This window comes from Stenella coeruleoalba (genome assembly GCF_951394435.1).
Source record: "Stenella coeruleoalba genome assembly, chromosome: 12".
NCBI lineage: Eukaryota > Metazoa > Chordata > Mammalia > Artiodactyla > Delphinidae > Stenella > Stenella coeruleoalba.
In genome coordinates, this window is record NC_137158.1 from 27702635 (window position 1) to 27727910 (window position 25276).

The window sequence follows — 25276 nt, forward strand, 5'->3', positions numbered from 1 at the left end:
TGTGGGTCCTGAGCTTCGTTTTGTCTTGAAAAAAAAATAAAGGTCTCATTTAGCTTCTGGTGGAGCCCCGAGCTGCAATGTGTTTGTTAGTCTAGTGTATCCATCCTTTGTGTAACCACTAACTCCAGACAGCAAAGCGACTCCTTTCCCTGCTAAACTATATGAGAAGACAGTAGGTCACTGCAGCAGTCTGCCATCCAACAAAAGAAAGAGAGGTATGAGCAAAATGTTTGTGTACATTTGAGATGCAGTGACTACAGCCAAGTGATTAGCATAAAACAGAGGCTGGCCCATAACCACAGGAAAGATAGGAAATTTTAGTGACAGCTAAATTGGAACTACGTTAATCTGACAAATATTGTGTAGAAAGGATGCTTGTATTTAGCCACCAGCACCATACTATGTACAGTTTCCTTTATTGTTAGGAGATATTCAAAATTCTCAGTGAAAGAGGGCAGTGTCCTGATCTATGCGGTGTGAAACCATGGTCAGTTGTCACCATGACTACCCTATTGTGGGGAAGTCTGACTGATAATGGAATCCACTAACTATAACTTTATAACCTTACCCTACCTCTAGTTTACCAAATTCTTCACATGATTATTGCAGTTAATTTGTTTCTTAGTGAATGACCTGGAAACTCCACAGCTCTCTTACAAATCTTACCAGAGGAACTATATACCACTTCCAGAAACCTCCCTAAGCTCTAGCTACCAGACAACCTTTAGACTTTCCCTCTTACCCTGATGCCTTTTCAAGCAGTACAACCTTCTTTCTACTTGGAAGATTTACTTCACCCATTAATCATGTGTAATTGTTTCCATGTTACAGAGTTTTTAGTACATTCTCAATGATGTGATTTATTAACTTTTATGTTAAAAATGACTTAGTTATGCGCAGGAGCAGTAAAAGACATGCACAGTGCATTCAGGAAACACTACCCTGAGTTACAGGTGGTAATTACCTTAACATACGCCAGTGATTTCTTCCATTTCAGAGTCATAATTTACAACTTTTATGACTAAATTTTAGGATACCTGGAATAAAAAAGATGAACTTTTATTAATCTTTATACCTTTCAAATGCATGTTCCTACATATTTGTTAGTACTAGAAATAGTGATAGATTTAACATTCCTAAATGATAAGAAGAAAGTTCACACTGTGATTTTACATTATGACTTTTGCTTAGTTAGTTGGAAAATTTAGTATCTCTAATGTCTGAATTATGACATAACCACAAGACAAACTATGTTTGAAGTGTTTTTAAGTACAAAATTGTATGTTTGGAATGTTAGCAGCAAATAGTGGTCAAGGTAGTTAAACTATAAAACATCATTATAGCTAAAAAGAAAATAATCATAGCAACAAAACCAGACATCAGAAAGAGATAAACTTAACTAAAATTAAACAGAAAAAATACACCTTATAAAACTGTATCTAAAAAAATATAAACATTCAATATGTTTTGTCAGAAATCATGAACCATAAATAAGTCATCATTTTTCTCTTTTGGTCCAAAGTTCCATATGACTTGCTATAGATGTAAATTCTATTTTAACTTACTATATATGGCATTTAAAATTCCTACATTCTTTCCTTTTTTAGCATCATAAATATTTTATTTTATTTATATTTTTTACTGGAGTATAGTTGCTTTATACTGCTGTGTCAGTTTCTGTTGTACAGCAAAGTGAATCAGCCATACATGTACATATATCCCCTCTTTTTTGGATTACCTTCCCATTTAGGTCACCACAGGGCACCAAGTAGAGTTCCCTGTGCTATATAGTAGGTTCTCATTAGTTATCTATTTTATACATAGTAGTGTATATATGTCAATCCCAATCTCCCAATTCATCACTCCTCCTTCCCCCTTGGTATCCATACGTTTGTTCGCTATGTCTGTCTCTATTTCTGCTTTACAAATAAGATCATCTATACCATTTTTCTAGACTCCACATATATGCATTAATATACAATATTTGTTTTTCTCTTCCTGACTTACTTCACTCTGTATGACAGTTTCCAGGTCCATCCACGTCTCTGCAAATGACCCAGATTCGTTCCTTTATATGGCTGAGTAATATTCCATTATATAAATAGTACCACATCTTCTTTATCCATTCATCTGTCGATGGGCATTTAGGTTGCTTCCATGACCTGGCTATTGTAATAGTGCTGCAATGAACACTGTGGTGCATGTGTCTTTTTGAATTATGGTTTTCTCTGGGTATATGTCCAGTAGTGGGATTGCTGGGTCATATGGTAGTTCTATTTTTAGTTTTTCATGGAACCTCCATATTGTTCTCCATAGTAGCTGTATCAATTTACATTCCCACCAACAGTGCAAGAGGGTTCCCTTTTCTCTACACCCTCTCCAGCATTTATTGTTTGTAGATTTTCTGATGATGCCCATTCTAACTGGTATGAGGTGATACCTCATTGTAGTTTTAATTTGCATTTCTCTAATAATTAGTGATGTTGAGCATCTTTTCAGGTATTTGTTGTCCATCTGTATGTGTTCTTTGGAGAAATGTCTATTGAGGTCTTCCACCCATTTTTTGATTGGGTTGTTTGTTTTTTTGACATTGAGCTGCATTAGCTGTTTGTATATTTTGGAGATTAATCCTTTGTCAGTTGCTTCATTTGCAAATATTTTCTCCCATTCTGAAGGTTGTTTTTTCATCTTATTTATGGTTTCCTTTGCTGTGCAAAAGCGAAAATTCCCACATGTTTTCTAATAGTTTGATGTTACTTGAGAATTATGCCTTACAGATTTTTAGGGGAAGGGCTGTACTAGAAATACTAGACTTAGAGCACTGGAGGTAATTAAATGCCTGAAGGTAAACATCAAAAAGAGGGGAGAGGTAACCTCCTTTTAGAAGCTGTCAGGGACTGAACTTGTGCCCCCCAAATTCATAGGTTGAATCCCTAACCCCCAATATGGCCATATTTTGCAGATAGGGTTTTTAGGAGGTAATTAAGGTTAAATGAGGTTAATTAAGGTAATTATGTATAAATAAGTCCAAATCCAATAAGGTTGATGGCCCTATAAGAAGAGGAATAAAGAGAGATCTCTCTCTCCATGCACAGGCAGAGGAAAGGCCATGTAAGCACAGGGCAAGAAGATGGCCATCTGCAAGCCAGGAAGAGAGTCCTCACCAGAGCCTGACCCTGCTGGCACCCTGATCTCAGGCTTCCAGCCCCCATAACTCTGAAAAAATAAACTTCTGTTGTTTAAGCCACGCAGTCTGTGGTATTTTGTTCCGGTAGCCCAAGCTAACACAGAAGCACAATATATAAATTATTCATTTATAATTGAATAAATTATATGTCATGAAAACTGTAAAGTTCTATGCATTGCATACTTAATTAAAAATACTGTTTTCATTATTGGACACAGAAGAGAAATGTAAAGCATGGATTACTGTGTCACTTTGTAAAAAGAGATTTTCACAAGAATTTCAATCCCAGCAGTCTTAGAATATAAGAAGTAAGATTTTTATCCACCATCTTCTCTATCTTACTCAACCCTACTTTCACATATCTGAAAGATGAAATGGACACATATTGTACATTAAATATTCTCATTATATGACACTTCTTGTTGAAGGACACTTGCTGAGATATGTTTCTGAAGAGCATTATTAATAGTTTGTTTTCCTTATTCCTTCCTTTATATATAAAGATTATGATGCATAAAAAGAAATAAATAGTCTACAAAAGTGATAAGTTTAAGGAAAATAACAGTGCTGTATGTAAGATAGGATATTACTAGTTTTCATTAAAGAAAAGCTGGTGTAAGTTTTTGATGATATTTTCAAATAATACAGTTAATCAAATTTACTGTTGTGGGTGATGCACAGAGTCTCCTTCTAGGACTAAGGAACTCATTCCCACAGGCTGCCTGTAATGCTTGCTGCTGCCAGAATACACATGATCGCTTGGTGAGAATTCCTTTGATTAAAGGAACTACGTCACCTGAGGTGTTTCCCTTCCCAAGGAGCAGTCCACATACAATGATTAACTGATGCAGGATACAAAGGCTTGGTCCTCTACTTAAACTGGGGATAACTCTGAAGGGCCATTTCAGCTCCATATCTCCCCTGGGGTGAGTCTAATAGGTGATCAGAGTTGGAATTCTCTTTATACCCAATTCCACTTCCCTCACTCCCTTCTATGGGGTTCCCCAGAGCATTGTCCAATAAATCTCCTCTGGGAAAATCTTCATTTCAAGTGTCAATTCTCAATTTCTTATTGAAAAACATATATTATATAAAAGTTACTTTGGGGAGTATGTTACACATAACAAATAAGAATTTTTGAAACATCAGTTGGGGATGGTGATGTTTGCAATTATTTAAAGGACTCACTACCCTGTTTTAAACATTTTGTGGGTGATCCTAGATCCAGTGCACTTTCTAGATCCCGTTACAGGAATGTAGGGACTATTTTCCAAGCTGCTGGAAGAGTTGTCACAGTATTATTTTTAGTTTTTGATCATCTTTGAGGATTTCCTCAGATGAAGAAAACTGTCTCATCTAAGGCCATGTCTCTTTCTGTGGCAGCCTGCATCCAATGACAGATTATGGTGGAGTAAAACGCAGCTCTGAAAGGCTATCCCAGCTTCAGAGTTACTGTTGGGTTTGGCTAAGGGGTGAGGGAGCTCCCTTAGGCCAAGGGCAATCACAGAAAAGAAAAGTGCTGTATCTTGTCAGCATCCAGCACTCTAATCAGCTGTGGAAATGAATTCCTGGTCCTGAAGCAGGAATTTAGGCAGGGCATCACAACATCCACTTCCTCCTGCCCAATCCTTCCTCCCTTCCCTTCCACACATTCTGGCCCCAATGGCACTCATTAATAAATGTCTTTCTTACATGCTAACTTTTGCCCAGTCTTCTTTCAAGGGAACCCAACCAGCGAATATATATATTTGTGTGTGTATGCACATTTTATCAAGTGCCTTTAATTCTGCTGCATTTTTAATAGCTTAAGTTTTAAAAGTCATTTTTTTGCTCTTTTATCACCTCACCAGAATTATATTTCACAGAATTTCACACAGTACTTTGTATAATTACTGTTGAGCTGTACTCAATTTCTTTTTCTATTTTTCTGTCCATCATACACTTGGTTTTCAGATAAACCTGATACATATGCTCTAGTAGGAAGCCTGCTTGTGGAATGAATTACAATTCTGTACTCAGTCTTGCTATCTTACAAGTAGGTAACCGAACAGTTCTTTCTCCCTTGATAATTGCGATCCCTCAGTATCAACAATGTGGATTTAGTGAAATCTCATTTTCTTCCCATTAGAGCACTTGGTAAATGTATATTGCCAGTTTTTGTAATGATAATGGTAATGCAAACAAAGAGTACATCTTCAACTTATAAAGCTTTCAGTACTTGATAGCTTTGAAGTAGGAGTACACGGTGAAGTTGTTAAGTAGTGTGCTTGGCCTTTGTCATATTTTCTGTAGCTACACTACAATCTTCTGGTAGTTCCACACGGTGAATTACTTTTACAACTTATTTGTCAGTTACCTAAGTAACTGATTTTGGGAAATCCCATCTAGAATAGAAATAGAAACATGACTCACATATCAGGTTGTCAGCTACAATTCCATGTTATATAGATACATAAGCTTAGAGTGGATCTGTACTAGTTGCAGCCTAGTTTCAGGTGCAATTATCAGAGTTGTCAGATTGTAGCTAGGTCTTTATCCATCTTGGGAATAGTGATTCTGATAAATAGAGAGAGTCATGATGTACACACATATAACAGCAATATGGATGCTCTTGGTCTAGTGGCGTGCACAGAAAGGTTCCCTGGGGATAGATGGGTTCCTCATTTGAGAATCAGTTAGAGAAATTAGATGGGAAAAACACAAGGGTTATAGCAAGTTGCTAACTAGCTAGTTTGTTGGTGCATAATATAAAAAAAAGCATAAAGTTATAGTACAGTTGTTGATAAACTACAAAGTGAAGAAATGGTGGAAGAATATGGTCACCCTTACACAGTGGAACAAGGAAGAGGTGAAAGCTACCAACAATGTTCAAAATATGCTTCCAGATTTGCAACTGACTGAATGATACCCTTAGTAAGAAAAACATACTAGTGTTTGTAATTTAATAATGGTATGCATAATTTTTTTAAGAATTATCTTGTGGAGGGAACAAAATGTAAGAAAATAATTGCATAAAGGACAGAAATTTTAAAAAGGACATGGCTCTTTTTATGGGGAGATGAAAATTTAGGAAAACATATAAAATTGGGAGACTATTAACTGGGCTATATTAACAATGGGGGATTTAAATGGAGAAAATTTATTTTATGGAGCAGGGGGTTGATGTAATTTTAGAAATAAATTAAAGTAGTATGCTTAAAATTAAGGATATCATTTTTGGCAGTAAAGCTGGTGATCAAATATAAACAATAATAAGAGGGTAAACTCTAAATATTTACCAAGTAACTTAAGAAACGACAAGAACACAATAGGAGTTTAGCTAAGTAGAATTTAATAACATGGCAAAGGCTCTGAGAATGAGATTCTCACTTTATAATGAGAAACATCACATACAAATAAAGTAACCAGAAACTGGATGCTAAGTCATAGCTGGTCCAGCTAGCTCTACTCTGAAGGGAAGAGTGAGAAAGAATATGACCTTGTGAGACAGTCAAAGCATAAAATTAAAAAGTAGAGAATCTGAGTTTATGCATAATAGGGTTAAATTTAGTTTGCAAATTGAAGGTGCTTTTGGGGACTACACATAGAACTTGGGTGTGTCTTACTGAATCTGGTCAAGTTAATACAGTTACATATTTAAGTAGTTTCATGTGCTTTGCTTCTTGACAAGCAAAACATCAAGAAGGAAATGTCAAGAAGAAAATACCAGGGAACCAAGACTTGGAAAATGCTGATGTTTTTTCTGGTCGCTTGTGTGAGCTAACTTTTGGACAGGAATTGTGACAGTTAGTTCCGAGAATCTCTCACTGTCTTTACCTTCACCCAGGGAAGCCGCAGCGGGAAAACAACAAGGACCAAAGACATTAAATTAATTCTCTTCCTGGGCAGACACAGACTTCTGGGCTTAATTCTATAGTATAGAAACTTCCTTCAAGGATTTTGTTTAGGCAATCCCTGATTAATTCTTTCAGGATTCTAGACTCTCATGATTCATGTTTTAAATTTTTATATTAGTATAGTAACAAACTGTATTGTTTTATTTTACTTGTATGAAATCATATGCTACTTTGGAAATACCTTCTCAAACTTTCCATATTACTTTCTTTAGCTTGTATAACACATTAAATTACATATTACAGTCACTTTTCTGAACGTCTTATTTTGGCAATTAAAATATAAGATCCCTGAAGGCAGGAACGAGGATAATATCCAGCACTTTGCCTTTAAACTATATGTATGCAATAAAGGTGTATCCAGGGAATACATCTGTAACATCAACCAGTAAGAGGATAAAGAATAAGATGTGGTGACTATAGCCTGTAAGAAACAAAGTCTTTAACTCTTTGACAGCTCCTGATATTTACAGGCCAACTCCTGAGGGCCATACTGGTCATAATGTCAAGTTGAATATACCATTAATATACCTCACCGGATAAGTCTGAATGTTATAGTTTTTATCATCACTGTGAAAGGTCCATAACTCAAAAACTGCCCACCAGTTGAGTTATTAAAGAGTTTCTCTTGGGAAAAAAAAGCTTGGTTTATGATGAGAGTTTTGTTGGTGAATTGCTCTTTTTAAAAATGGAAAAACATAAAGCCTAGCTTTAAAATAAAAGTTGAACATTAGGAAAGTATAATAGAAGTTCAAATAGAATTGGTTACAAAGCATTCACAAATTTTTACCAAGCCCACTGGGAAACGCAGTGGATCATTTCAGGAGGCTTCACTTTTAAAATAGACTAGGAATTGTTTAACACTGTACAGGTTATTTCAAATATCATGACATACATGTTCAGTTGCTTCTGACATGATTAATGCAGTTACTAAAAAGATGTTGAATAGTGATTCACAAAGAGGTAACTAACTTCTATGAAATCTGGTTTATGATGGTGATACTCAGTATCTCCTACCTAATGTGCACAACAGAATCAGCATTAGCATATTTGCCTTGTGAACCTATGCAGAAAGAAGGCTCTGAAGTGTCTTTAAATTAGATAATATGTGTAATGTGTCTGAAAAAATTAAAACACTAAATATGAAGGATTTAAAAATAAGCACACTCTTTGTTAAAACTGTTTTAAATTTCAAAATAATAAGGTTTTAAGTATCTGGGGTACTTTAACAAGTATCCCAAATCTCATAATTCGAATTAACGATATTTCTACTTTGGCATGATTTCTTATAACTTTTTATCTGTGCATTTTTTTACTAAGTTGAAATTATACTATATAATTATTTGTATGTTTTTCACTTAATATACACTTATGATTTTCAGGTATCTCAAATTGGACATTTTCAGTTCGTATGAGTATTCTTTCTTTTAAACCCTATCTCCTCCTGGTATTCCCCATGTCAGTAAGCGTTACTAGCCAACACTCTGCTGCTGATGAGAGACACTTGGGAGCAATCCATAGCACTACTTCTCCCTCTACTGTGCTCTATAGTCACTCTTGCCCCAGACAATATCATTTTCATGCAAGAGTCCAAATAAGATTTTCAAAACTCAAATATGGTCTTGCTCTCTGCTTAGAATATTTCAGTGACTTTGGCTTGCTCTTAGTAAACTACTTAATGCAGGCCCTTGTGATCTGGTCTTCATATCTATTCAATCTCACATTTCCCACTCTGGTCGTCTTTCAGAAGGAAATAAACTATTTGAAACTCCTTACACTCTGGGGACATCTTAGAGTCTGCTCCTTCTGCCTGGAATATCTCCCTTTACCCCTTTCACTTTTTTAACACTCTCCAGGGCTCACCTGAAACATGTCACTTGTTCATGAAAATCTTTCCTGTTATGTGTTTTTGAAACATTTCCTGTACTTCTGCTTAGTAGCACTGACCAAAATTACTTAAATACCTCCTTGTATAATATTTATTGGCCTGTCCTGCAAACAATTCTAAGCTCCACCAGTACAAGAGAATGTGTGTTTTCTACAACACAGTAATTAGCCCAACATCTGACACTTCTGGGCACTCATTAAATGGTTGTTATAACCCTGAATAAACGAGAGAGGACAGTGACTCTAGTAATATTTTTGACACATTTGTTATGAAAACTTCTCTCATTTTATTTTTGACTTATTACTACATAGTCCTATTTATAAAACATTTTCAATTTGCTACATTCCATAGGTTTTAAGCTTGGATGTCCTTATTCATCCAGATATTTTATAGACATTTATTTCTATTTTCATCTGCTTTTTAAGTTTTGTATAAAATTAATATATTTATATTGATTTGTTTGATATTTGTTATCAGGATGAACAATTGGCCTAAAACCATTTATTATAATGTGCTTCCATTTCTGCTCTGGTCTGTGATGTCACCTGTTATTGTATTCCTGCCTATGCCAAAGTCTGACTCTTTGACACATTTCAAGAGGATCAGTTCTGCATTTCAGGGGTTTTGGAATTTATACAAAATTATCATTTAAACATTTTTTCAGTTACACTGTAATTTTCCTCCTGAATGGTAGATCTTCAGTTTTAGTGGAAATTGCCCCCCCCACTCTGCTATAACTGTGTCATTTTTCAGTATTGTGCGCATGAGTGTGCTTCCCTATGCTTATATTAATGAAGTTTTACTAGAGAATTTAGCAGAGATTGCAGGATGCTTCTATTAGAACTTGGGAATTTAAGGATTTATTATTTATTTTAATTAAATGGAAAGCTGTCTCAAACTTAGCTGAACTTTCTACTCAAATCTTACTTTGTAGTTTGTGTTCAAAGTATTCTTTTCTTGACTACTGTATGTATTCTTATTTCTCAATAAGATTATATTCTCCCCACTCCTATCTGTGCTATTGATTAATAATAACTGTTAAAAATAAATGTATGGAGACCTATTAACAGTTCAGAGAGCAAGGAATATATTTTTCAATAAATAACATCTAAATGATTGCTTTGCAAATTGTAAAAAATATCAGTACAGCCATTATTTCACATACTACATCAAAACTAACTTCAAGTACATTGAGTATTTACATATTTATAAAAACAGAAGAAAATTAAAATGAATATCTTTTAATCTGGGTGGAGTTGATTGAAAGCAATGTTCTAAGTTCAGAAACAATGGGGAAAAACACAAATAAAAGATTGATAAATTTAAGCACAACTGCAATAGAAAATATCCATCTTTTTATTATAAAGTAAAATTAATATGTTTGAAAAATATTTGCTGCACATATAAAGTAGACAATTAAAAATTAACTCCTTCAAATTTACACACAACACTAAAACTTCAAAATGTTAATAGTGAAAAATCATTGTTAGTCATCATAACTAACAAATAACTAACTTGAAAAATCATAATACTTATTAGAAAGTAAAGAAATGCCAGTTTAGCCAATTTAGCCATGAGTGAAACATACATTTTCCCCTTCAATTTAGGAAATATTAAGGAACACTTTATGTTGATAAAAGAGAAGTAAATGTGTATTTTTAAACTTTGTTTGCCATTTGTATAAGCAATTTTAAAAACAATTTTGCAATATATGTTAAATGACATAGCAGTTCCACTTCTTGGATTCTGACAAAAGGAAATTATCTGGGGGCGGTGGAGGGGTGGAAAGCATTAGGCAAAAAATATATTTAATGAGGCATTATTCACAATATTCAAACTTAGAAATGACTTTAATGTACAATTAGGAATGTATATAAACTGTGTAATGTTCATTCAATACTATCCAGCTATCAAAATGATATGTTTAAAGAATAATAGGTATCATCTATATTTTCATGCAATTTCTCTTTATACTTTGAGGAAACCTAGTTCAATGCAAAATAAGTTTGGCCCACTTTAATTTAGGATTTTCCTAGGAAAAATTGCCCTTTTTACTCAATGAAATTGAGAGAAAACTTTGAGAAATTAGATTCTTAGTTGTTTAAATACTAATATGTTAATTTTCCCTAGTTCCTGCTTGCCTATGGGTGTAAATTATTTTCATTAGCATAACTCAGAGTCTCCTGGATTATGCTGCTACCTGTAAATACAGGAATTCAGTTTCCACTGCCCACCCCAGCACACAGTCCATTGCCTGCCAAGATTTCAAGAACTTTGGGGAGTCTTCTGGCTTCTACATGTGCTTATGACGAAGCCTACTTCCATTGGGGCAGCAGCTTCTTCTCTACTGGAGCCATTTTCTGTTTTTAAGAGTCGATATTTGTGTATGTCGTTGCACAGATCACCAAACCTAGCCATCTCCAGTGGGATGATCATGGTTTTACCCACTGTGTTAGATATAGCTGCTTTTTTCCTCCTGAGCCTACTTCTACTCCATTGAATGTTGCAGTTTCTACTGCTCTTTTATGAGTCCTCAAAGTTACCATGAGAAAACCTGCTGCTTTCTGGTCTCCAGGGCATTCACACCCATTTGGAAATCCCTGATGCCAAAAGTTCAACTTCTTCACCAAACAGCTGTAACTTCTTCACCAGGGGCAGGGGTGCTTTCACTACTCTTCCAGGTATATCTTTCTGTGTTCCATGCCCCTGCTTCTGTCTCTCCCTTGTCCCGCCACCAAGCACTCATGGTTCCAAAACAGTATGACAACTATATCAAAAGGGATGTAACAAGGAAGAGAAGTAATCTTTTCCCCCTTAATGCCACTGCCCACTAGAGGGGCTCAAGGCAGTGCTGCTTGTGATTCAAGCTTTTACAAAATGAGCTTCACATTTTTTTCCCTTACGTTCATTTTCATCTCAAAGACCTAAATTAAAGTGACAGCCACCAGCTGTATTCAAAATCGCCAGTCTTTTTTGACGATTAAAATCTTTTTACTAGATTAAGATTTTCACATCTGGCTTTATGCCTTCCACATCTTCTTAGGAATCCAGCTGTCCACTTCCCATCCTTCTCACCAAGCTACTTTCTTGAACAGAATCTAAGTGCTAACCCTCTTTCCTGCATATCCCAATGGGAAGCATACACACATGCTTTGCTCTGAGAAACTCTAGAGTTCAGGCCAGATCCAAGGCAGCAACAACTTCTCCTGTGGGTCACCATCAGAGTATTCACGCAGTTCATTGCTCACATTTTAGATTTTGCAGCCAGGATTCAGGTGAGAGATTTAGACAAGTGGTTCTCAGAACGCACTTTGGGAATGTAAGTCTTTACCTCTCCTCATTCAATCAAATTACCAGTCTTCTGCATGTAAAAGTAATAACGAATTTGATGAGTTTTACTGGTTTTTTTTGTACTTTAACAGAGCAGACTATATTAATGGGGCTGTGTCTACATGATATCTAAATAACCGATATGTTTTTCCCCTGACACTTTCATAATTGGCCCCTGAAATACTCTACCAAATACATATGTTGATTTATGACAAGCTTTAGATCAAACAATTGAACTTCAATCTTTCACAAAAGTGTTGCTCGCAAGAGACCAAATTACTAGATTTCTTGAAAAGGTATCCTAACATTATCGCAATATCATAAAGTAGGTTCAAATTTAGAATGGTTCAGATTATTTTTCCTTGAATATAATTTTTGTACTTCCCTTGTATTTGTATTTAGGGTTCTTCATAAGTAATAATAACAAAAATGCTAATAACATAAAGAATGTTCCTGTTGGCAGATGTCACTGTATAAAGTTATTATGAAAAGTCTTATGGATCAAAGTGATACTGAGGTACTGTTGAAGTTCTGAACATAGATCTAAAATAAATCAAATCTCCATTTCTTTTCCCCTGGAAACAGGCATATTGATGTGATGTAAGTCCCTAAAACAAGATGGTTAGAGGAACGATTTCACGCTTCATCTCTAACAATTTTAAAGGCAATGGCTATGGATTTCCACTCCATCTTCATATATATCTGTATGTATGTATATATGTGTGTGTATAGAATCAGTACAAATATATGGAATACAGTATATACAGAATACACATATGTTTATGCCTATATGGAAAACATATTTTTATATATGGAATACTTACATTTATATACATATATATATATAATGTATATGTATATAAATATAAACGCAAGCAAACTACATAATGAATTCATATTAAATGTTTAAAACATCCTTAAATTTCTGCCTATTCGATTCTTAGCTAATTATTCCCTAGTTTCTTACCTGCATTCCTTAAAATGGTAAGTAAATTCCTGTTGCTATGGTTTAGAATTTTGAACAGAAGACTGACAATTACATGATTCAAAGTAGATGACAGTTTGCCTTTTTGGAGGTAGTATTTATAGTCTAAAATAATAATTATCTGTAAGATTGTCAAGGGGTTACAAAGTTATTACAATTATTAAACACTTTTATTCATCATAGTAATTTGGAATGCAGCTTTAAATGGTTAGTCTCTACCTTTGTAGTAGAAATTATACATTTTTTATACAATGAGGTAAAAGATTGAAAAGAGAAAATCCAAGTAAATTAGGCACTGACAACTAGTCATAATAATAGATACTTTAGTGCAGAAGACTTGCCATACTAGTCAGGCCAATGGCCCATCCTTTCCATGATTCTATTTCTTGGTAATTTTGTCCAGAATACTTTATATAATAGCAAAGTTAGGATGGTACCAAAAATATATTCTTAATGATCTGTTTTTGTCTATCAATTAGGAATTTAACTTAACCCTTTATTCTGTGTAATATTTGGTGGTGTGGAAATCCATAAGCTTTCCCACCTACTGTGTAAAGATTCTTTCAATAGACTTATTTTAAAATGGCCTTTTTCATGATTTATAAGGAAAAAAGCTGTTAGAGAATTCTGGTATTTTTATATATGTCTATGTAATCATAACAATATCCTTTGTAATTCTAGAAACTGAACCCATCTTTCATTCTATCTGCATATTTCCAAAACAAAAATCTTCTATGATTTGTCTAATAGTGGAATTTAATTTATTCCCTTGATTAATTTTCTTGTTCTTATAAATTCCTTTCCTTTCTCTGTTTTTGTTTTTATTTTGTTTTGTGCTTTAATAAATGGTAATCCAATATATGTATATGTATAGCTGATTCACTTTGTTATAAAGCAGAAACTAACACACCATTGTAAAGCAATTATACTCCAATAAAGATGTTTAAAACAATTAAAAATAATGGCAATCCGAAATTCTATTCAAGTGTTCCTATTTGGAGGCTGAAGTATGGGAAGAGCCTCAGTCAGTGTGGTTTAGTAAAAAAATATTTGTTCAGGAGTCATTAAGTTCTTGATCAAAATCTTGACTCCCCTCATTACCAGGCATGACCTCATGAAATTCATTTTGCCTCTTTGACCCTTACTTTTGCTACTTATAAAATATAATAGAGCTTTCTCACTGAATTTTTACGATACATAAATGAGATAGCATATGAATAGTATTTAGAACAGTGTCTGTCACGTCGCATAGAAATTCAATAAACAACAACCATTATTATTAGACCCGATTAAGGACAAAGGATAGCTGCCCAACTATCTGACTCTAGGAGTGTACAATATTGTGTTTTGACCTTTCTGCCCATCTTCTACTTTGTTCCCAAGGAGAAATGCTGATACAGATAGTTCAAGAGCCAGGGCCATAATCCTAGATGTGTGTTCTTTATTTCTGGAAATCCACTTCTTGTAATGTTTATATCTCTTCCACTTTTAAATCTTGGGTAACTAACTGCTCACTGGGAAGATAACTACCAGACCAACATTTCACTAATCCTTAGGGAAAGCTCTTCTTCTGCTCTTACACATGAGGATATGCTTTTCTTTGGATTGACACTCTCTTACCATCCAAATTTTATAATAGATGTAGTCCAGGAAAAAGTGGAAATAGGGTCTTTAGGTTTGTTTTTAACCTAGACAAAAGAATGTCTCATCAATCTAGCTTAAAAAAGGATCACATTGGGCTTTGGTGGCAAAGTGCAATAAATGTTAGAAAAATGTACAGATTTGGTCTTGTGCTCTGCATATGTCTTTCTTTGGAGAACCTCAAAAGGACTTGATGGTAATAGAACAAGACTATGTTTTTACATGACTTATGAAAATCCATGGTCAAATATTTAATAGAGTCCATATGATAGAACATTGGTTTATTGTTTGTTATTTTTTACTCTATGTCTCTGAGCTAGGCTGGCCAGTTCTCAAATGGCATGGTTGATCAGTGGTTAGTAAAAATACACGTAAATTAACTTCTAGCATTTATTTTCACTTTCTGCTTCTTTCCATCGTCAGCTTCTCTAATGTTGTTTGTCTCAGTGACTGAATTTGTCTTCCTTAGCTTTGATCTTTGATACACACCCTAGGGCATAACTTTCATTTATTCATTTAGTCTTATAAACAAACAAAAGCTACAATATGATTAAAAGTTTGACCTTCTGGGTAACCACTGCCAGATCTCTGGGCTACGACTCCCTTGGTAAATGGCCCAGATGGACATAGAGTGGACCCCCTCAAGGAGAGATCTAAATCCTGTTGCATTTTAAAACCCATTTTATCGTGAAAGTATAACATGCATACATAAAAGTATTCCAAAAAAATGTGAGCTTAAAAATTATCATATACTGAACACATTCATTGACTCAGATGAAGATATAGAATATAGCCAGCACCTTTGAAGTTCCCTTTCTGGCCTCTCCCAACCCCTCTCAGCCATTCTTCCCAAAGATAACCAATACCTCAGCTTTTATGATAATTCCTTGTATGATATTCTTTATGTTATTGTTACTTAATTATGCACTGTTAAGTATTAGAATTGTTTCCCAGGTTTTTAAAATTTTATTTTAAAGGAAACATACAATATATGTTTTTTAAATTGAGCTTCTTTCACTAAATATTTTGCATGTCACTTATTCTCATCGTGTAGGGTCTGTTGATTACTTGTACAATGGGTGGATATTTTACATTTTAAGGGCTCGTTCTAGTTTGTTGGGCATTTAAGTTGTTTGCTAGTATTGACTAATATGAAAATCACTGCTCTAACTAAGCATTCCTATTAATGTACTTTCGTGCGTACGATTACATAATTCTTTTGGGTATATTTCTAGGTGTGGATTTGCTAGATCATAGGGTAAAATTATGTTCAGCTTTACTAGACAATGCCAAAAAGTTTTCCAAAGGATTATATTAATTTACATTCCAACCAGCGATGTCTGAAATTTCTCATTACTCTACATCTTCTTCAATTCTTGTAATTTACTGACCTTTTTATCTTAGCCATTTCGGTGGGTATAAAAAAATCTTATTTTAGTTTTAATTGGCATTTCCCTGATAATAACACTGAACCTCTTTTCAAATATTTTTGGCCATGTGGAATTGTCCTATTTTATGAAATGCTTGTTCAAGTATTTTGTCCATACCTTCCCTATTGGATTCTTTCTCTTTTCCTAGTGTTAGGAGTTCTTTATATATTTTGGATATGAGTCTTTTTTCAGTTATATATGTGCCAAATATCTCCTCCCACTATGTGATTTGTGTTTTCGTTTTCTTAGACATAGCTTTTATTTTGTTTTTTGTTTTTGTTTTTGTTCTTTTTGTGGTACGCGGGCCTCTCACTGTTGCGGCCTCTCCCGTTGTGGAGCACAGGCTCCGGACGCGCAGGCTCAGTGGCCGTGGCACACGGGCCTAGCCGCTCCGCGGCGTGTGGGATCTTCCTGGACCGGGGCACGAACCCGTGTCCCCTGCATCGGCAGGCGGACTCTCAACCACTGCGCCACAAGGGAAGCCCTAGACATAGCTTTTAATGAATACAAAGATTTTAATCTTAACTATACAACTATGTATTCATACAATGTTTATTCTTTTTAAAATTTTCTTAGATAAATTGAACCTGAGTAAATGTAAAAAGGTGTGTGTATGCTATCACATGTGCAGTCAAGAGAGTTAAGTTACATGCCTGGTGTAAAATGTTTTCTGTGTATTAGTTGAACAGTAATAATTGAATGTGGATCATGATATCTCATGAAAACATTTTACTACTGATTATTTTTTACCTTACTTTCTTTGTCTTTTACATTAAAGAATGAGAGTGGCTTTAATATAGCATTCAATATTCAATTTTTAAAAATCCTATTATTGTTTATTCAAACTCTGAATCAGTGACACTAAATAGTATCTTCAAATTATATGGTAGGTTAAAAATGGAAACTGTTACTATTGGTAATTATCTATGCAAGTGAAAAATTTCTCTGTATTCTTCAAAAAATAAGCTGATTAAATAATAGACAAAAAGAAACTAGAAAATGAATGAAAGTGTGCCTTCAGATTACAAGGTAGATGTTTAAAAATAAAATACTAATATTTGATATACTGAATATCCAAAAACTTCGATTATAGAATTTTGTTCTCATTAAAGCATTCTCATGGATGAACTTAATTATAAATAAATGGCATAAATTTTAACTTAAAATACACCAATAAAAAAATCTATTTTATGTTTTACAGATATGATTTCTGTTTAACATTTAACTCAAGCACAGAATACTACTGCAAAAGAAATTTGAAAATGAACACACCCAGAAAAGAAGCAAGCAGACAAAACCACATTAGTTCATGGGGTTTATCAAGCTTTTTCTAGATTAATGCTAAAAATGCGACTTCCTCTGAAAGATATAAACCTTATGAATATGGAATATCTTTTAAAGTTGGGCGTATTAGCTTCCGGATCGTGGAATCTGAAGAAATCCGCAGAATGGCTTCATGTTGTTTCTGGGTCCCCTGAAAATTCCTGCAAAACTTTCTGTCTGTATTTTAAGGGGACGGGAGAAGAGCATACCAAAGCCTTAATTACATTTCCACTTTAAGTATCCCAGATGAAAGTATACTGCGGAATCAAAGAAATTGTTCATCCCCAGCCTCAAGCAAAAGAGAACTGCAGGAGGAGCTATGGGTTTTATAACTTTTCAGGCTTTGTGTAGGTTACAGAGATATTTGTTGAGGTGTTTTTGAAAATTTTGATCCCTTTAGTGTCACTGAAGGAGTTTGTTTTGTTTTGCTTTGTCAATCCATCTCTCCTGGTTCTGATGATTCACCCATATTCAGAAAGTTAATCATATTATCAATTTATTAGTAAATTTTACTATCCCATTGCAAATACTTTGAAGAAATATTCCTAATAGCCAGAAACTGTTTATCAAACCAACCAATAAATCAACTAAAATCCAACATTAGCCCTAATTTAAAAAGCACCTTTTAATTAACAGATTTTACATGAATTAATCATTTAGTTAAGCTCCTTAGAATAAGAGAAATCATAATCATGACTATTTTAGAGAAGAATAACAAAACTTAAAGGATGGACATCTTAAGTCATTTAACAAATTGCAAAATCTAGCAACAGATACTATCACTTCTCTGTGTCTATTCGGTAGACTGCGATAAATCTTAAAGGTGGGTTTGCAAGATTCTATGTTGTGCTGAGAAATGAGCCATGTTTATCCTTAATGTACATCATTATTATTGAAACTCCAACAAGAATTTTTAAACTGTGGTCTGTTTTGCAGGCTAATTTTAACAATAAACCCTTATACATGTATTGCTAAAATGAAAAAAAAGCAACAATTCCTATTAATTCTATCCCTTTTCAAGTAGTTTTCTGTTTTTAACATTTCGTTTTAAACTTGAGATGGCAGTGAGGGTTTTTTGCCCCCTCATTTGGCTTCCTTTGTCTCCTGTTCTCCTTTTGAAATATTCTCAAGACATTAGTGAAATTGATAACTCAGAAAGAGAAATATTAGAAGTGATTATGTGAGATAAACAACGAACAACATACCACGGCATTGATCTCTCATGAAGACTTTCAAAAATATTCTCACTAAAATCATGACTGTTTCTTCCTAATCATCAGAACACATAACAGTTAAGTTATTTAAAAATTAAGTACATTTTCAAAAACTGTACTGGGATTCTTTTTAAGGAGTAGAAATTTTTAAGAAGTAGAAATTTTTTAAGGAGTAGATCTCAGAGAAATTAAGCAAATAGAACTCCCCATAACTTCACATCAGCATTCTTTTTGTTGTTAAAGGCAACAATCGGGGATAATGCTGGCAGCTAATTGCATAACAGTGAAGATGTGACATCGACCTCTGACAGCACATTTTAGCTTCCATTTATTACAAAGACATTCGCTAACAAAGATAGGAAGGGACAGTTTACCCCTCCCCTCCCTACTTTGGTGTGTTACAGCAAAACAAAATTGATTTAAGTGACAAAGTCTCAAATAGTACTGTTTTTCTCATGCAACATTTAATGGATTCTAAATCTGTGCAAAGAATCATATTCAGACAGTGTCTAATTCTAAATAGCATCCTAACCATAAAAATGTGACTCCTCTGTCAGCACAATGCAGACCTCCTATGGAAGATTTAAAAAAAAGCCATGCACAGAGCTGCAAATATTTCATTTTAACTTCCATACCATCCCATGCTGTGATGTTTTCCTTGTTCCTTATGTGCAGGTCAGTCTGCATATTTCCCACAGAATTCCCGCAGAGGACCTTTGACATGTACACAAAGTTATAAAAACATTTGGTTGAGCCAGGCTACGAAATATGGAGACACATTCTAAAACTTTACCCAGTAAAATCCTATGAAAATAGTTACAAAGGGAAAGCTAATTACCTGAGTGAGAAGTTGCCTTTATTCGATTTCTTTATTATAACATTTAAGATGTTGTTTCCACAAATGTCAGTGGAAACTCTAGTCAGTAACTTAAAATGAAAATACACATATTTAAACATATTTTGTTTACCTACTTTTGTGGCATGAAGATGATAACAGGGGAAAGACAGTGCTACATTTTTTTGTTTTGGGAGACCTTTAATATAAAGAATAGTACTATATCATCTAGATATGCAGTCAAGAATACTCTTCTTGCTTTTCAAAATGTACCCTTGAGTAAGTGGATTTTAGCATGAATAAAAGCTAAAGAGGCAGCCATGATTATTTGATGCTTATTACATGGCTATTGGTTCATAATATTGAAACCATCATCTTCTGTAATTGAAGATATCAATTAATTAATTAAAAAAAGGTAAGCCAATGCCACAGTTGTAATACATGTATATGCAAAGACATATAAAATATGTTACAGTTGGAAGGCACACAAGAGTTGTTTAGGAATCTCAGTTCCTTGACTGGAAGTAATATATTTGGATTACAACCGATTCTGTTAATCTTCAGCTTCATCTCTTAAGCAAAACATTATTTGTAGACCATGCTCGTGATCTATTTCATCTATTTTTATGCTGAATATAAATACTATTTAAAAAAAAATCTTTGCTTTTTCAAACACTTTTAGCTTTACAAAAATTTGCAAAGATAGTTCTCATATACCCAATGCCTACTTTCCCCTATATTTTACACCTTATATTAATATGGTACATGTATTACTATTAACTAACCAATATTGATATAATATTATTAAGTAAAATGCATACTTTATTCAGATACAGATGCTAATTTTAGTGGAGAAAAATTGACAGACTTATGGAGAGTGAAGAAATCTGTAGTATTACAGACCTGAGCTTTGATTAGCATTCTGTTACTAATATGTTTTGTGTCCTTATTCACTTCCTGGCCCAAGTTCCTCATCTATGAAATTGTAAGGTTGAATACTATTAACTCTGTTTCCTCACTCTGAATTATCTGATTATATTAGTTACAACAAAATTATACAATAGACATTTAATAATATACTACTTTAACTACAATTACAATAGATAAAGCTTTGCTTGCTTTTTAAAAATAGATTAGAAATGACCTCTATTCCCACAGGCCTCTAAAGAAAAAAAAAAATAAGAAGAAGAAATAATCTCTTTGAATTTTTTTGTCAACCCACTCTTCTTTAATCAAATTGTTTCATTCAAAAAAATACTTATTGAGTGCTTACCATATGCCAGGTATTTTCAAAGCACCAGAGATAAAACTACTAATAAAATAGGCAAAGACCCCTGCCCTCACGGAGCTTACATTCTACTAAAATAGTTTAGAATTACACCCTATAATTCTAAATAAGGTCATACCTGTATCATATCACATGTTTCTGATTTGAAGAAAAAATTTAAGAAAAAAGACATTTAATGAAGAGAAAGATGATTATCCCAAGTTATAAATAATACATCCATAGTAAAATATGATGAAGAAAGACTAAAAGCAAAAATTCCACCCCTTCTTCCACATACACAGAAAAGAAATAAAACAAAACAATTAGGGGTATCTTTTATCTATTTAGCCAGGATTCATTTTCACTATTAAAACTGTCTTGGTTTGGACAATAAATTACATGTTTAACCTTCCCAAAATGTAGCCAAAATATAGGAAGTAATCATATCTGAAAGTATTTTGTACTTCACATTAGGAAATTTTTACTGCATGTGTAAACAATTGTGAGCCACTGAATAACCACAAATGAGTAAGTGTCTGATGAAATTTAATAAGAGAGATAATTCACTTGTAATAATATTTTTCTCTGTGAAAATTTTGTAATTATTTTTGAAAACTTGCAGTGTATAAAAAAAGTACAAGGAAGAGAATACAAGTCATATAAATCCTATCATTCACATAGCATTTCAATGTATATCATTCCAGTGCTTTTTAGAATTTTATTTCTTTTTTTCTATACACGCATGCACAGACACTACCATTTGACTGTTGGCCCAAGATGGACATGGGCAAATATTAGAAATAGCAAGATCAGGAAGCATACTATTATAATAATTTAATTTTAAAAACTAAGGGACTGGAGTGAGCACTAGCAATGGAAATGGAAAAATACAAATTCCAGAGATATTCATTAGGACACACCAACAGCACTGAAGAGGCCTGTTTAGTATGGAAGCCAAAGGAAAGGGAGGAATCCAGAAAAACTCTCATGTTTCAGGGTGAGGTGACTGAATATCCTCTGGGAGGAAATGATGAAAAGTGCTACATAAAACAAGGAGTGTTCATTGATTCATTTATTCATTCAAATTGAGCCAAATAGTTATCACTTGTTTGTGATGTGACATCATCTTTCCCTTTACATATTCTTAGAGTGACACTCCTGTGGCCTTTGGTTATTGATTGGCACACATCATGCATATCAAAATTATATTTGGTAGCAATTTATTAATTTTTAAAATTATCTAAAAATATACTCACACATTATTTAGAAACTGGATATAGCTGGCTTTTAATTAAAAACCTATGAGTAAAATTAAAAAGTCATGTTTTAATTTAAGCCAATTAAAGATAATATGTCACAGAGTGTTTTTTTAGATTTTTCAAAGCCTCATCATCTAAATCTGCTCTTAGTTCCATTGACATGTATCTCTAACTAGAAAAATCAAACTTGGAATTTCGGCATTATCTCCCATGATACCTTTTGATTTTCTGTATAGGATGATTAGGGATATGAGATTGAGGTCAGTTCACTCAGTGCACAACGTGTGGTGAGGTGAGGAAACAGAACCTTCACTGCCCAGCTTCCTCAGCTAATGGGCTTCCCTGGATCTTGCCTTTCAAGGGGGAGACTTAGGGATAAGTCAGGGAATATGATAGACTCCTCCCTGTCTGGGTTGAAGGAGTTAGTCAATTCTGAGTTTTATAAGAGAGTAGCAGGCTTCTCTGAGGCTTAGCATATCTGTCCAGTGTTCTTTCATAGTAACTTCCCACTCCATGATTTTTGATGAAGTATTTTCCAGATGAAAAATGAAACGTACACATCATGACTCTTTGCAAAATATTACCATCCTCCTTCCTGCCTTCCTGCAGCACTCCCTATGGCTTCGAAAGCCTCTGGTAGGCATCCTGAATGCTTAATTTCCAAGTGTTCTGAATGACAAAAGACCTGAGGGAGGAAATCAGACCTAGGACATACACTAGAGCAATCCATGCTCCCTATGTTGCCTTTATTTCTCCCTTCCACTTTTTCTCTCACTTTAACCTTTATCTCTTTCCTTATGATCATTCTGTTTCTTTTGAATTTCTATCCAATTCCAAAGATTTCCAAATTTTGTCTTTTGTAACATGCTCATTATATAATAATTTGCTAAAATTAAGAGATAGAGTATGTGTGATGCCTTTCTATATTTTCTAATCAGAAAGAAAAAACTTAAATGTATACACTGAATTTTACTTTTCTTCCAGTGAAAGAAATCTAGTTGAATAATACGGCTCCTGACTCAAATGAGAAATTTTATTTTTCCACCAATAATGACCTACGTTTGCCTCTCCCTGAAACTCAAACATGGGAGACATAAATGAAACTGTTCTGAAAATTTTTATCTTTCCCTTAAGGCACTGAGGAAGGTGCAATTATTCTGATAATCAGAGCCCCAAACATTCAAGATTTAATAAATATCCTTGAGTTTTTGAAACTCTATCAAATGTAAATAGTGATTATGAACTAGTAGTGGGTCTATCAAATAATACCTGTACTCTTTCTCCTTTAGTAATATATTTTTCGGACAATATACTTTTTGTAGGTAACCTACATCGTGTAGTCAAGTAAGAATTGAGAGTTTCTTTGAATGTTAGGAAGACCCTAATATTCATACATGTATTTATTCAGTAGTAAAATAATATTCATTAATCAACCAATATATGAGGTGTATTACACCAGGCCACTCTAGGTGACAAAATTATATAGACAACCCGGTTCTTGATTCCAAGGAGCTTACAACTTACTTAAGAAAAAAATTAAATTCCAAAATAATTAGGAACTAAAGCAGATAATAGGATTATCAATAAGGTTCAAAAAAGTCTATGAGGACTAAAAAGTAAGAGAATTGACTTCCAGTGGGAGATATTAAGTTTGCCAAAGGAAATAACATGAGATCTAGACCTGGAAGAATGTGTCAGAACCCAACAGGGGGAGGCCAATGGAAGCGGAGTGTTATGAGAAAAGGCAAAGCAGTGGAAACATTTGTTCAGCAACAAAACAACCCTTGGAGAAGTGTTGAATGTGGAGTGGTGGTGAATTCTGGCTAAATCAATTGACCTGGGTATTAAAAGACCTGGAATTTCAAAATCACATGTCTCTACATAGTTCAGTAAGAAATGAGGAATAAACAAATGCTTCTAAATTTGAAAATGAGTTCCCATTTTTAAAAAATCTATACAATGACCTTAGATACTATTTTGAATTTAGAAATAGGTGATTTATATAACAGGGGTTAATGTGAGTTTAAAATCTCATCTTTCATATTAGAGAATCAATAGATCCTATCTTGAGTACATGAATCAAGAAAAGACAAAATACCAAAATATTTAGAATTATGGAGGTAACTACCAGAAGAACAAAAAATAGAAACCTAAAGAGGTCATCCCATGGAAATGAGACTGGAAGGTGTGGGGATGGATTTTGTCACTTCATAATCTCTTATCGGGAGAAGGGTAATAAGGATATGAATGACTCTCACCTATCTCTAGCACAAACATCTCCACTGAGGTACAGACTCACCTATCTAACTGCTTATAAGAATATTAGCTTAAATGTCTCTTAATCCCACCTGAACTCAATTTTAACGGAAAAAGAGCAGTCATTCGGGTGACAATGGAAAAGCAAAAGGGACAGTAGAAGCAAAGGCATGACTGGAATGATTGGGGCATGGTTTGTGCAGCTTAGCTGTTGCAGGTGTGTAAAGCATTTCTTCTGCGAGGTTTTCCATGATTACTTGGTTTGATTTTACACCACTTCTTTTGTTAACCACAAACATCTTCTACTATTCTCCAATATAATTTTTGCTTTATGGATCTGCTATCCCTATATACATTAAGCTCCTTAAAGGCAACAAAGTATGGGCTAAAAGTTAGAAATGAATATACACACATAAACACTGAATGCCTCTGGTATGAATATTTAAATTAATTTCTTCCTCACTCATGCTTTTGATTTATGAAGTATGTGAAGAATGACTGAATAGGTGATCAATAAATCTAGTGCTAGGAAGATTAATAATCTGTGAGGAGAAATTGAGTATATGGTGTTTTTGAATTATTCAGTTATCATGAGGCTGATATTCCTGAGGATTATGTAGAAGACCCCAAAATGATTATAATATGCTTTTTGTAATTCAGGCAAAACCCTTTTTTGAATGTAATTTTTATTTGATTACCTTTAAAAAAGTTTTAAGGCAAGGAAGTATAATTGCTTTAGAATGAAATAGAAGACTGGGATGATTTCAG

At 34.0% G+C, this 25276-nt stretch overlaps 1 long non-coding RNA gene across 3 annotated transcripts in view; it reads right to left on the reverse strand.

Annotated features, from left to right (window-relative positions):
- Positions 1-993: 993 nt before the first annotated feature.
- The window catches only part of LOC307195200, a 445069-nt gene continuing 420786 nt past the window's right edge, over positions 994-25276 (reverse strand). For all 3 annotated transcript variants that reach the window (XR_013830749.1, XR_013830750.1, XR_013830751.1), the window contains one exon: positions 994-1037. This is a non-coding gene — a long non-coding RNA (uncharacterized lncRNA). The remainder of the gene's footprint in view (positions 1038-25276) is intronic.